Genomic DNA, 9,510 nt, shown 5'->3' with positions numbered 1-9,510 from the left:
GTAATTTCACAACCCATCCTGGACAATGGTGATCCACACTTCACACGGCAATTGGATAGTGTCGCAGGCCAGTCCTCGGTCACAGAGCAATGCCAACCTGAACATACCTCACCGTCTGCCACCAACCTAGTAACATTGCTCAGGAACCAATCCTGACCAAACCTTTTTTGTGCCAATCTGCCACTATCTTTACACCGGCGACCCTCAGAGTGACCCAACCTTAAACAGATCGCCACCACATCACTGTTCATTCCCTGCACGTTCCTACCATGTAATATACGCCTTATGCTGCATGCCCCTCTGCTGTACATCGGCCAATGAGACAGTTCTACAGAAAGGATAATGGCCACTCGATGATTGGAAAGGCTATACAAAAACGTTAGGAGACACTTAACTCTCTGCACAATAGGCAGACATTAGGTGGCCATCCTACAGCAAAAAAATTTCAAGGACCGATTCAAAGAGAACTGGCTGAGCTTCAGGTTCATCTGCAAATGTGAACCTTCAGCTCGTGATTAACACAAGACTGTGATGGACTTGCAACTACCCAAACCAGTTTCTCCTCTTGGTTTTTCCACCTCAACTTTAGAAAGAGGCCTATCCTCCCTGATTGAACTAACCTCCTAGTTATTCTTAAGATTGCATTGAAGATTAATTACCTGCCCTAGGAATTTACTCCGTACATGCATCTGACGAAGTGTGGCTTATTCTCACGAAAGCTCATTGCTCCAAACGTTCGCTGTCATAGTCTATAAGATGCCACAGGATTCTTTGCTGCTTTTACAGATCCAGACTAACACGGCTACCCCTCTGATACTTGATGTGCCTTATGTATTTCAAAGAGAAGATACAGCTGAGGTTTGGAAACATCTTAACCCTGAAGTTTGCTGTCTCCTGCATTGACAGGGATCAAAGGTTTCTCATAACTTCTAATGAAACTTTTCTTATTTAGAATTTGGTGCCTTTGAGCCCCTGGAAAATTGCCTCTCTTCCCCCTGGGGCTCACAAAGGGATGTGGTGTCAATGTTTTGCCTCAAATTCCAGCTACACAACTCTCACTAGAGAAACTTCCTCTCAGCCCACCAGATGAGGTCCCATCTTCCTTCCCCAAGAGGCAGCACCACCCCACCCGACACCCCATCAGACAGTTGGACGTGATCAGCTATGCCCTACAGTGCCACCTACTACTTTTCCTCAGACTCACTGCTCCATCCAGGACTCCTCTGATCATGGGACCCAGATCCTGCATATCTTGCCTTAAACTGCCCCTTGTTATGCCAAGCTAAGTATGGAAGCATGAGCCTCAACATGCCTGCGTTCTGACTGGGACTCAAGCCAAAGCATGATAAACTCAGGCATATCTCCGGAGCTGACAGGAGAAGGCTGGCTTCATGGGGAATTAACTGACCTCTCTCTTTCCCAGTGCTACATGGATAAACTCAAGTAGGATAAACTTTTTCTGGGCAAGTACTCCTCTTCTGCAGTTAGCCAGGTTCCAGGGGTAAGGTCCTGGAGCTCAAGATCTTTTGGGCAGTGGCAAAGACCAATCACTTTGCTGCTGGACAACACTACTTCTGTTGCACCTTAATGCACAGAAACTGAACTATTAATGCATTATTTATATATACGACAGTAATGGGATTCCCACCAACAGGGCAATTGCTCATAGTCAGATTAGTATCTCGTGTATTGCAAGTGCCCTTCCACTGAATGAAGGGGCCCACAGGTCACCAACTGCTCAGGTCTATGGTGATGGACTGATAAGACAGCACAACAGCAGACAGCTCTAACCTGGTGCAGCTTGGTCACTCCTTGAGGTGACCAGCTAATCTCACACAGGTTCCTACATGCTGAACAGCCACACTGCAAGTGAAGAGACTTAGCAGGAGGCATCGTGGCCTATAGTGAGTTTTTTCATAGAGTTTTACGTATATATCAGACCACTTTTGCATGTGTTTAATGCTATGTCTGCACTGCTCTATGTGACTCACTCCCACCTTTGTAGGGACAACCCTATGGCCTGGACTCCTTAGTTTGTCTTGAAATGAGACAGAAGGTCATCCCTCAAGCAGGATAGTCAAAGGGTTCTTAAGTTGCAGTGTAAGCTGATCGAAACGACCACTCATGGGGCCAACAAAAGTTAGGGGCTGTGTAGAGAGTCTTTAACTAGAGGTCAAATTCGATTGTACTGGACACCATCAGATTGCTTTAAGTCAGGGCATTCCTATGTAAAAGGGAAGTCATGTGAGAGACTATCAGAAGAAAACAATTATAGAGCAATAGGTACAAATGGCAACTATGCAGGAGGACATAATTACCGAAAGTGAAGCTAGAATGGTAGATTGTGAGGGAATTGTGCTACTGTAAGAGACTGAATTGCTTCTGTCTCTGCTAGAATCTATCAGACATGGATGGATCATGTGTCAGAGAAAACAATATCTCCCTTTGTCCTTTTATTCTCTCCATGTACCTTCCAACAGGGGGACTAGAGGAAAGACAATGATCCACTACCTTGGCTTATTTAAATAGTTTGAGCTTCTAGTGAATTCTGCCTGACATATGACAGCATAGCAGCTAACGCTGCGTAGTTTGGGGATGATGTGATTCCAATTCTATTATCAGGTGAGTGGATTCTCTACTGTCCTTGGGGGAGTGCTGATCACCATCCCTTCACCTTTCAAGTTCGTAAGAGACAACAAGCTTAGTGATCACTTCCAGCTAGCTCCACAGCAGAGTTAGGCCCCACATGCCCAGTTAAAGCCATTGTGGAGATGTTGGGATATGGGATAGTGGTGCGCGAGAGTCATGCTGATCCCACCCGATTCCAGCCTTATCTATACTGGGATTTTAGCCACGGGCATAGCTGCAGCAGTGCAAGCCACACCTGAGGTCATTGGCATCTGTGCCAGTCACACTGTGCCAGTGAATGGCATGTCATACTGGGGGCTTTCCACTACCGGAGTGATAAGAGCTCAATCCCCGAGCAGGCTAAATCACACTGCACCACTGTAAATCGTGTCACTCTAGGAGTGTCCACCAATGCAGCTACACCTGTAACCACTATCCCATTGTGACTAGGCACGTGTGTTCTCTCTTTGGGGAAGCAGCATCCAATGAAGCTGACATTTAATTTCTCATTACAGACACAATTAAAGAAAAAAGGGATTACAAATGAAGACTGTATCACGTCACACAGTGTCTCAGCTCCTGCGTGCCGGGTTCCTCTCTCTTCTGCTTGGGCAGTTTCATCAATTAATTGACTTCTTCCCCCATCTAATTTATGATTACTTAATGTTTGCTTATATAATATGCTCCAAGCCCTGCTTTATACCCTGCATAGTTACACTGCTAATGATTCCTCTCGCACTGTGTTTATTGCATTTTGCTATGTAGTCAAGAAAGATTCAGACACAAATGCAGCAAGAGAACTTCAGATCAGTCATAGAGCCCCTTCATTTCTAGGTCACCTGCCCCAGAGCAGAGGGGAGTGAAGTTCTTACCCTACAGTGGCCTGTGTGCAAGGAACTCACACCCTCCATGGCAGCTGGTTCTAATTCACACCCTTGTTGGCCATTCCCAGACAACAGGCCAAGAATTGAGTGACCTGGGGAGAAAGACCTTTGTGGCAGTGGAGATTGAGACATCTTAGCAGAAGGAACCCTTGCACTCCCCTTGCCTGCTCTGTAGATGGTCTGGGGACTGAAGTGAGGCCTGGACCATGCATAGATTTTGTGCTGGTATGATGATTCGGCTTAGGGGTGTGATAGTTTACTGATCTAGTTAGACTGGCATAAGCCCTAGGGTAGACACTGTTACACTAATAAAACGTGCATTATACCAGTATAGCTTAGTCCCTTTCCCATTAGGGAACAGCTATACCAGTATAAGCACATTTAGACCCATATAACAGCATCCACACTACAGAGGCTGCACTGCTTTCACTATAGGAGTCTGTGGTACAACTTGTTCGTGGGGCAAGGTCTCAGGTGGACTTTGTTCTCCAGGGCTCACGATGGTATCTCTCACCATTGCTGAGTTCACTTTGAACAATAATCCATAAACATCCTCCTCTCCCTACAATGGGCCCAAATAGAGGACCCAGTACCTGGGGACACAACCATTAGTCCTACGGGACACAGAATGCTGTGGGCTTTCTTCCTGCCTTGTAAGCTGCTCTTCTCACAGCCTCCCTTTCCTGCTGTTATTTTTGATGTGAAAAAGGTTAAGGAACAGGCATGAGGGAGTAGCAGGTTTGGGTAGAACTTTGGGACTAAACTGAGTGACCATCCTCCAAATGTTGCACCCACAACAAGCAAATGGGAGATTTCCTAAGGAGGTTAGCCACAGCTGCAGATTGAGGGTGGAGTGGCTGGACTTCAAAGGGCATGCAAGTTTTACAGTGAAAAACAACAACAACAAAAATCTAAAACCATCACTCCCCCAAGAATACTTTATTTGGGTCACTCCAGGTACAGAGTGGGCTGGGCAATTTAACTTTTCTGGAAAAGCTAGAGTTGCATCTGGGTGTGGAGACCACAGTCCAGGTTTCAGTACACTGAAACATCCAATTGGGGCTTGTCTACACTAGACAGGATTTTCTGGTATATTTATGTCCGCAAATCCTCCTAGAGGAGGCACAGCTTATATCAGCAAAATAGTTCTAGTGCTAGTGTAGCTTATATCAGTTCCCAAATAAAATAAACTATACTAGTGGATAGGCTTCTAGATTAGGGCTTCGACTGGCATAGCTACATAGATTAGGGGGTGATTTTTAGTGGTAAGTATACTGCCCTAGAGTATAAACTCAGCACAGAGCCTTTCCATAGGGATCTGGATTGGCCCAGTTCCCCTCACATGGAAGGCAGCATTGTGCTGCTAGCTGAAGAACCACAGCATAGTATGGTTGCACTTCTACAGCACCTTCCATCCAAGGGTTGCCAAGCCCTCTACAAGCCATAATGAACACCCTTGTGAGGCAGGTAGATTGGTATCATTGCCCCCTTTCTACACATTGAGGGGGAGATTGGGGGCAGAGAGACATTAAGGGCCTGATTCTCAGAGGTTCTGGACAGCACCGGAAAGTGGTGAAAGAGTTCAGAATCAGGCCTTTACAAGGCCTAGCCTAAAGTCACACAGGAAGTGAGAGACAGAGCCCAAAAGTCCTTCCTCCCACTGTGGTGCTTTAGCTACTAGTCCATACTCCTTTGCACTCCAAAAAGCCAGCAGCATCCGTAGCTAACAGCGTCAGGATAGGGCTGAGTTTTCTTCTCTGCCCTGGATCTCAGAGCTTTGAGTATTCCACTTCCCAGCCCCTTTCTAGCCTAGGTCTTCTCCCTTACACCTCCAGGCTTGTGCCCAGACCCCATCACTACATTGTTGAGATAGCCAAAACAGAGGAAGAGCGGATGGGACCCCCATTTCAGCATCATAGGTCATATGAGTGACTCTCTCTGCAATACTGAGTGTGTAACTCATGAGAGCAGCCCTTCTGAGTTTAGTAGGAAGCACTGCAGAATTTGGCCTTTAATTACCTGGAGGGGTCACTGCACCAGGAAGCACCCTTTCTGTCTCAGAAGCCGAGGTGCTGCCCATAAGGCAAACCGAGGCACTGTGAGCATGAAACGGGACGAGCAATTAAACCCATTTTCCCACATGCCAATGCAGGTAGCAGGCTGTCCTTCTCTTTCAAAGCAAATTCTTCCCTGATGAAAAGGCAACTAACTCCCTGAAAGCAGTGCTGGAGCCTGCTGCCTGTACACACAACTGGTAGCAGCCAGGCAAGCTTCTCCCCCTCTGCCCTGGAGGGACTGCCTTTAGGCACTCAACCCGCAGCGTTCAGCACCTCTGGTGAGTTTGCCAAGTAGGGTGCCAGCTACAAGGGTGGTTTGTGCAATAAGGAGACCTAACCACTAGGAATGGCACTAAGGCACCCAAACTCATTGCCCAGATAACCAAGGAGGTGTCATCTGCTGCTGATTTTGACCAGATTATAGCAGGGGACCTGGGGTCCAAAAACTCTTTCACAACGTTTTGTTTCCAGTTTCTCTGATTAAATCTTTCTTATTTCCCAGCAATTATGCAGGGGACCAAGATCACACAGGACAAGTAAACGGGCTTGGCCCAGGAGGTCACTGCAGGATTGGACAGGGCAACATCAGCCTTCACAGTCATGGGCCCACATGCCCAGCCCAGGATTACAGTAGATGATGCTGGGAAATGCTGCTCTCCAGCATGAAGGGAGAGCAGCCCTAAAGCAATTCAGACAGAACATATCTTCCCAAATAACTCTTTACAAGTTGACCACACAAATGGACCTCAGAAGGCCACTACATCCACCACTTAATTCCCAGTTCTGCTGATCATCTGCTCCGGAAACTTATGTCCTGTGCTGAGCCCCAGGATCAAAGGTAGGACAAGTTTAGGAGCAGGAACACCAAATCTTTTGCAGCAAATTGGCTTGTTGGTTCAACAGAACAGTGTGTTTTATCCCGAACATCCTAATGAACAGACTGGAGGCCACATTCTGCCAAGGCTGCAGAGCTATCTGCAGTGTTTATCCATCGCCAGAGTTTATATTTCCTTGTCTGTTTGTCCTTGCCCAGCCTTTACATGCATGCATTAAATTGCTGCTTCCCTGCCGAGCAATGGAACTCATGTGTGTTCCCATCCAGTGCTGGAAGAGCCATGGGGACAAAACAATCAGAAAGGGGTCCAAAAATTCAAGGGTAAAACAGACATTCCTTTTGTAATACAGACCCTGGCAAGCTACCCAGCAAATGCAGACAGGGAACTGTCTTGTTCCCAGAGAGCAAGACGTTGTCGAGCCCTGAAAGCTGGCACACAAACAGAAAAAGCTTCAGAGTTCGTTATTCCTTTCATCTGGAATTCTGTTTTATATTTATCAGTGACTATTTAAAGTTAAAAAGGGGGTGGAAATCAGTACCAAAACCCCACAACTTTACAGTTTGCTGGGTAACTTTTGGGTTAATACTAGGGGACAGGAGGACAAAAAAGCAGCATTTAGAGAAAAGTAAAAGCAGTTTAATGCTGTGATTTCTTTAATGAGCTGTATATTAGCAGCGTGTACACTTACAAATATACACACGTACTGCATTGCCTTAGTTTAAAAGCATCGTATTTACACTTAGACTCACATTAACAGAACAGAGCGACCCATGGTAATGTACTGTATATTCTTAATAACCAATATATTCTTATACTTGAGGGGGTCCAAATTTGAGACAGAAAAAGAGTCAAACCCAAACAACAGCTTTTGTAAAACCCAGGGATTTTTCTGTTAAAATAAAGAATCAGTAAAAACTGAAAATAAATGGCCTTAGGTATCCCTCCGTAATGCATGGTCCCTGAATAGGGTTGGGAGGCAGCTGTTAAACATACAGGAGATCTCTGTCTAAAGCGGTGCAAGAAGGTGCAGCCGCCAGAGGGGAAGAGTACACCTTCCTAGTCCTCTACCATACTGGGCCTGATTCTCCCCAGCCCTACTGCAGGCTGTTTGCGTGAGATCTTTAAGCAGAGAGGTACTTTTCATAGGGGAGAACAGAAAGAGAAAACCAGACTGAAACCCTGCCCTCTGCAATACCCAGCACCTGGGATCAAGCTCTCTGATTCTCCAGTAAGCATCTTACATTGGGCCCCATTCCTCTCCCTGTTAGAAGCTGTAACAGGTATCTGTGAATGGAGAGCATTTAATTAATTTGTGCCTTGGAAACGCCCAAGTCTCTGCTTCACCCAACCTTCCCCATCCCCCCTCCACAGGAAACCTACAGGAAGCCTGCAAAATGAGAGCTGTGTTACACAGCAAGGGAAACCAAATCAGCTAAACTTCCTGAGTGGAAATTTCAGGCACTTCATACTCACTTCCAGGAACGGCTCTAGGGGTGGTCAAGCCACAGGCATCCCCTGGAATGGCCAGAATTCAGACGGGAAGAAAAAAAAAGTGACAAATTCACCAAAGGGCTCACTCCGTGCTTCTTGTCCAGGTTTGTCAGTTGCATCCATGTCTTTCTTCCCTGGGTCCCATCCACCCTATCCTTCATTCTACTTTCTGCACCGGGGTTCTGGCTTCCTTGGGGGGGTTGATGTGATCCCCGAGTGCTTTACAAAATATCAGGCCAAATCCTCAGCTGATGTGAAACAATTTAGCGCCACTGACTTTGCTGGAAAGCTGCTGATTTACACCAAACAACATGCCAAAAAAAAAAATCCCTTTGGCTGCCCCTATATGCAGCCAGTTCTGGGGTGGAAGGTGGCAGCTGTGTAAGGAATAGCACCCGATAGTTAGGGGGAAAAGCACCATATCTAGGGGGAAATGCAGGGGAATTTAAGCAAACAAACTTTAGCTCTCCAAGTTGTAATGTCCGGGTTCCCAGAAGCACCGTGGGATGTTCCATGACCCCAAGCTCTGGGAACCTCCAAGTGGCACTTCCCTGAGCCCAGTGCCCCACACTCAGAGGGGAGCACGCCACCTATCCCCGCATCCCCACCTCCCGCTGGCTCTTCCGAGGAGGAGGAAGGAACGTGTCATGTAGGAGCCTGCCACAGAGGAACTGGTGTCCAAAGAAGGCCTGGCCCGGCCACCTTAGCATGCAGGAGGGAACATTTTCCCAGGGAGGGCGCGGCAGAGGCTCCTTGCAGAGAAGCGCGCCCAGCCTTGCAACTCCCCCCTCAGGCCCTCCCACTTGCCAAAGCTGCCCCTCGCTAGCCATCACCGAGCCACTGAGGGCCCGATCCTCAGCGAACACCCCCAGCAGCCTCCGCCCTGCGCCGCCCCGGGCAGGGACACTCCACTTGTGGCATCCCCTTTCGGCCAGGCTGCGTGGCTGGTCCGCCAGGGGGAAGCCCTGTGGGGAGCCCAGGGCTCGCCTCCCCCCGGCCCCATACGCTCCCCGGCTCACCCTCAGGCGGGGCTGCCCGGGACTGTGCCCGGCTCACGCAGCCAGGCCGGCTCCCTGCAGCGCTCTCCTTGGTGCTGAAAGCCAGCGGGGGCCGCCCCGGAGCAGCTGCGCCGGACTTACCGGCAGCAGCCGCAGCCAGGCTCTGGTGCTCCGTGGTCCCGGCTCTCCCGCGCCCCTCTTCTCCCGGGGGGCGAGCGGGGACGGCAAGTCAGGCGGCGCGCTCCGGCGGCGGCAGGGGCTCTGGGGAATCGGCGGCTCCTAGCTCCAGTCGGCCGCCCCTGCTCAGCCTGCCGGCGCGCAGCGCAGAGCCCCAGCGCAGGCTGCGGCGGAGGGCGCCCGCGATGGCTCGGCTGTGGCTGGCTCTGGCTTAAATTTCAGCAGCATGGCCCCCCCCGCCCACCTCCCGCCGCCTCTCCAGGCCTGGCCCCGCACGCAGCCCCCTAGCGGGCACGGGGAGAGCCTGCACCAGCCACAGCCGAGCCAGCGCCAAGAGGGGAGCCTGGGGCAGGGACTTCTACTCCTGGCGCTGGGTGGGGGGCTCCGGTTTGGGCGCCAGTGGGTCTCCTCAGCGCGGGGAGGGGACGGGCAGCGCCTG

At 49.4% G+C, this 9,510-nt stretch overlaps 1 protein-coding gene across 3 annotated transcripts in view; it reads right to left on the bottom strand.

Annotated features, from left to right (window-relative positions):
• The window catches only part of TNR (tenascin R), a 306,212-nt gene extending 296,991 nt beyond the window's left edge, over positions 1 to 9,221 (bottom strand). For all 3 annotated transcript variants that reach the window (XM_032778468.2, XM_075067917.1, XM_075067918.1), the window contains exon 1: positions 9,036 to 9,221. The gene's annotated coding sequence lies outside the window, so the exon portion shown is untranslated. The remainder of the gene's footprint in view (positions 1 to 9,035) is intronic.
• Between the last annotated feature and the right edge of the window lie 289 nt (positions 9,222 to 9,510).

Source organism: Chelonoidis abingdonii, chromosome 7 (assembly GCF_003597395.2).
Source record: "Chelonoidis abingdonii isolate Lonesome George chromosome 7, CheloAbing_2.0, whole genome shotgun sequence".
NCBI lineage: Eukaryota > Metazoa > Chordata > Testudines > Testudinidae > Chelonoidis > Chelonoidis abingdonii.
This window is presented reverse-complemented; position numbering and strand designations above follow the sequence as displayed.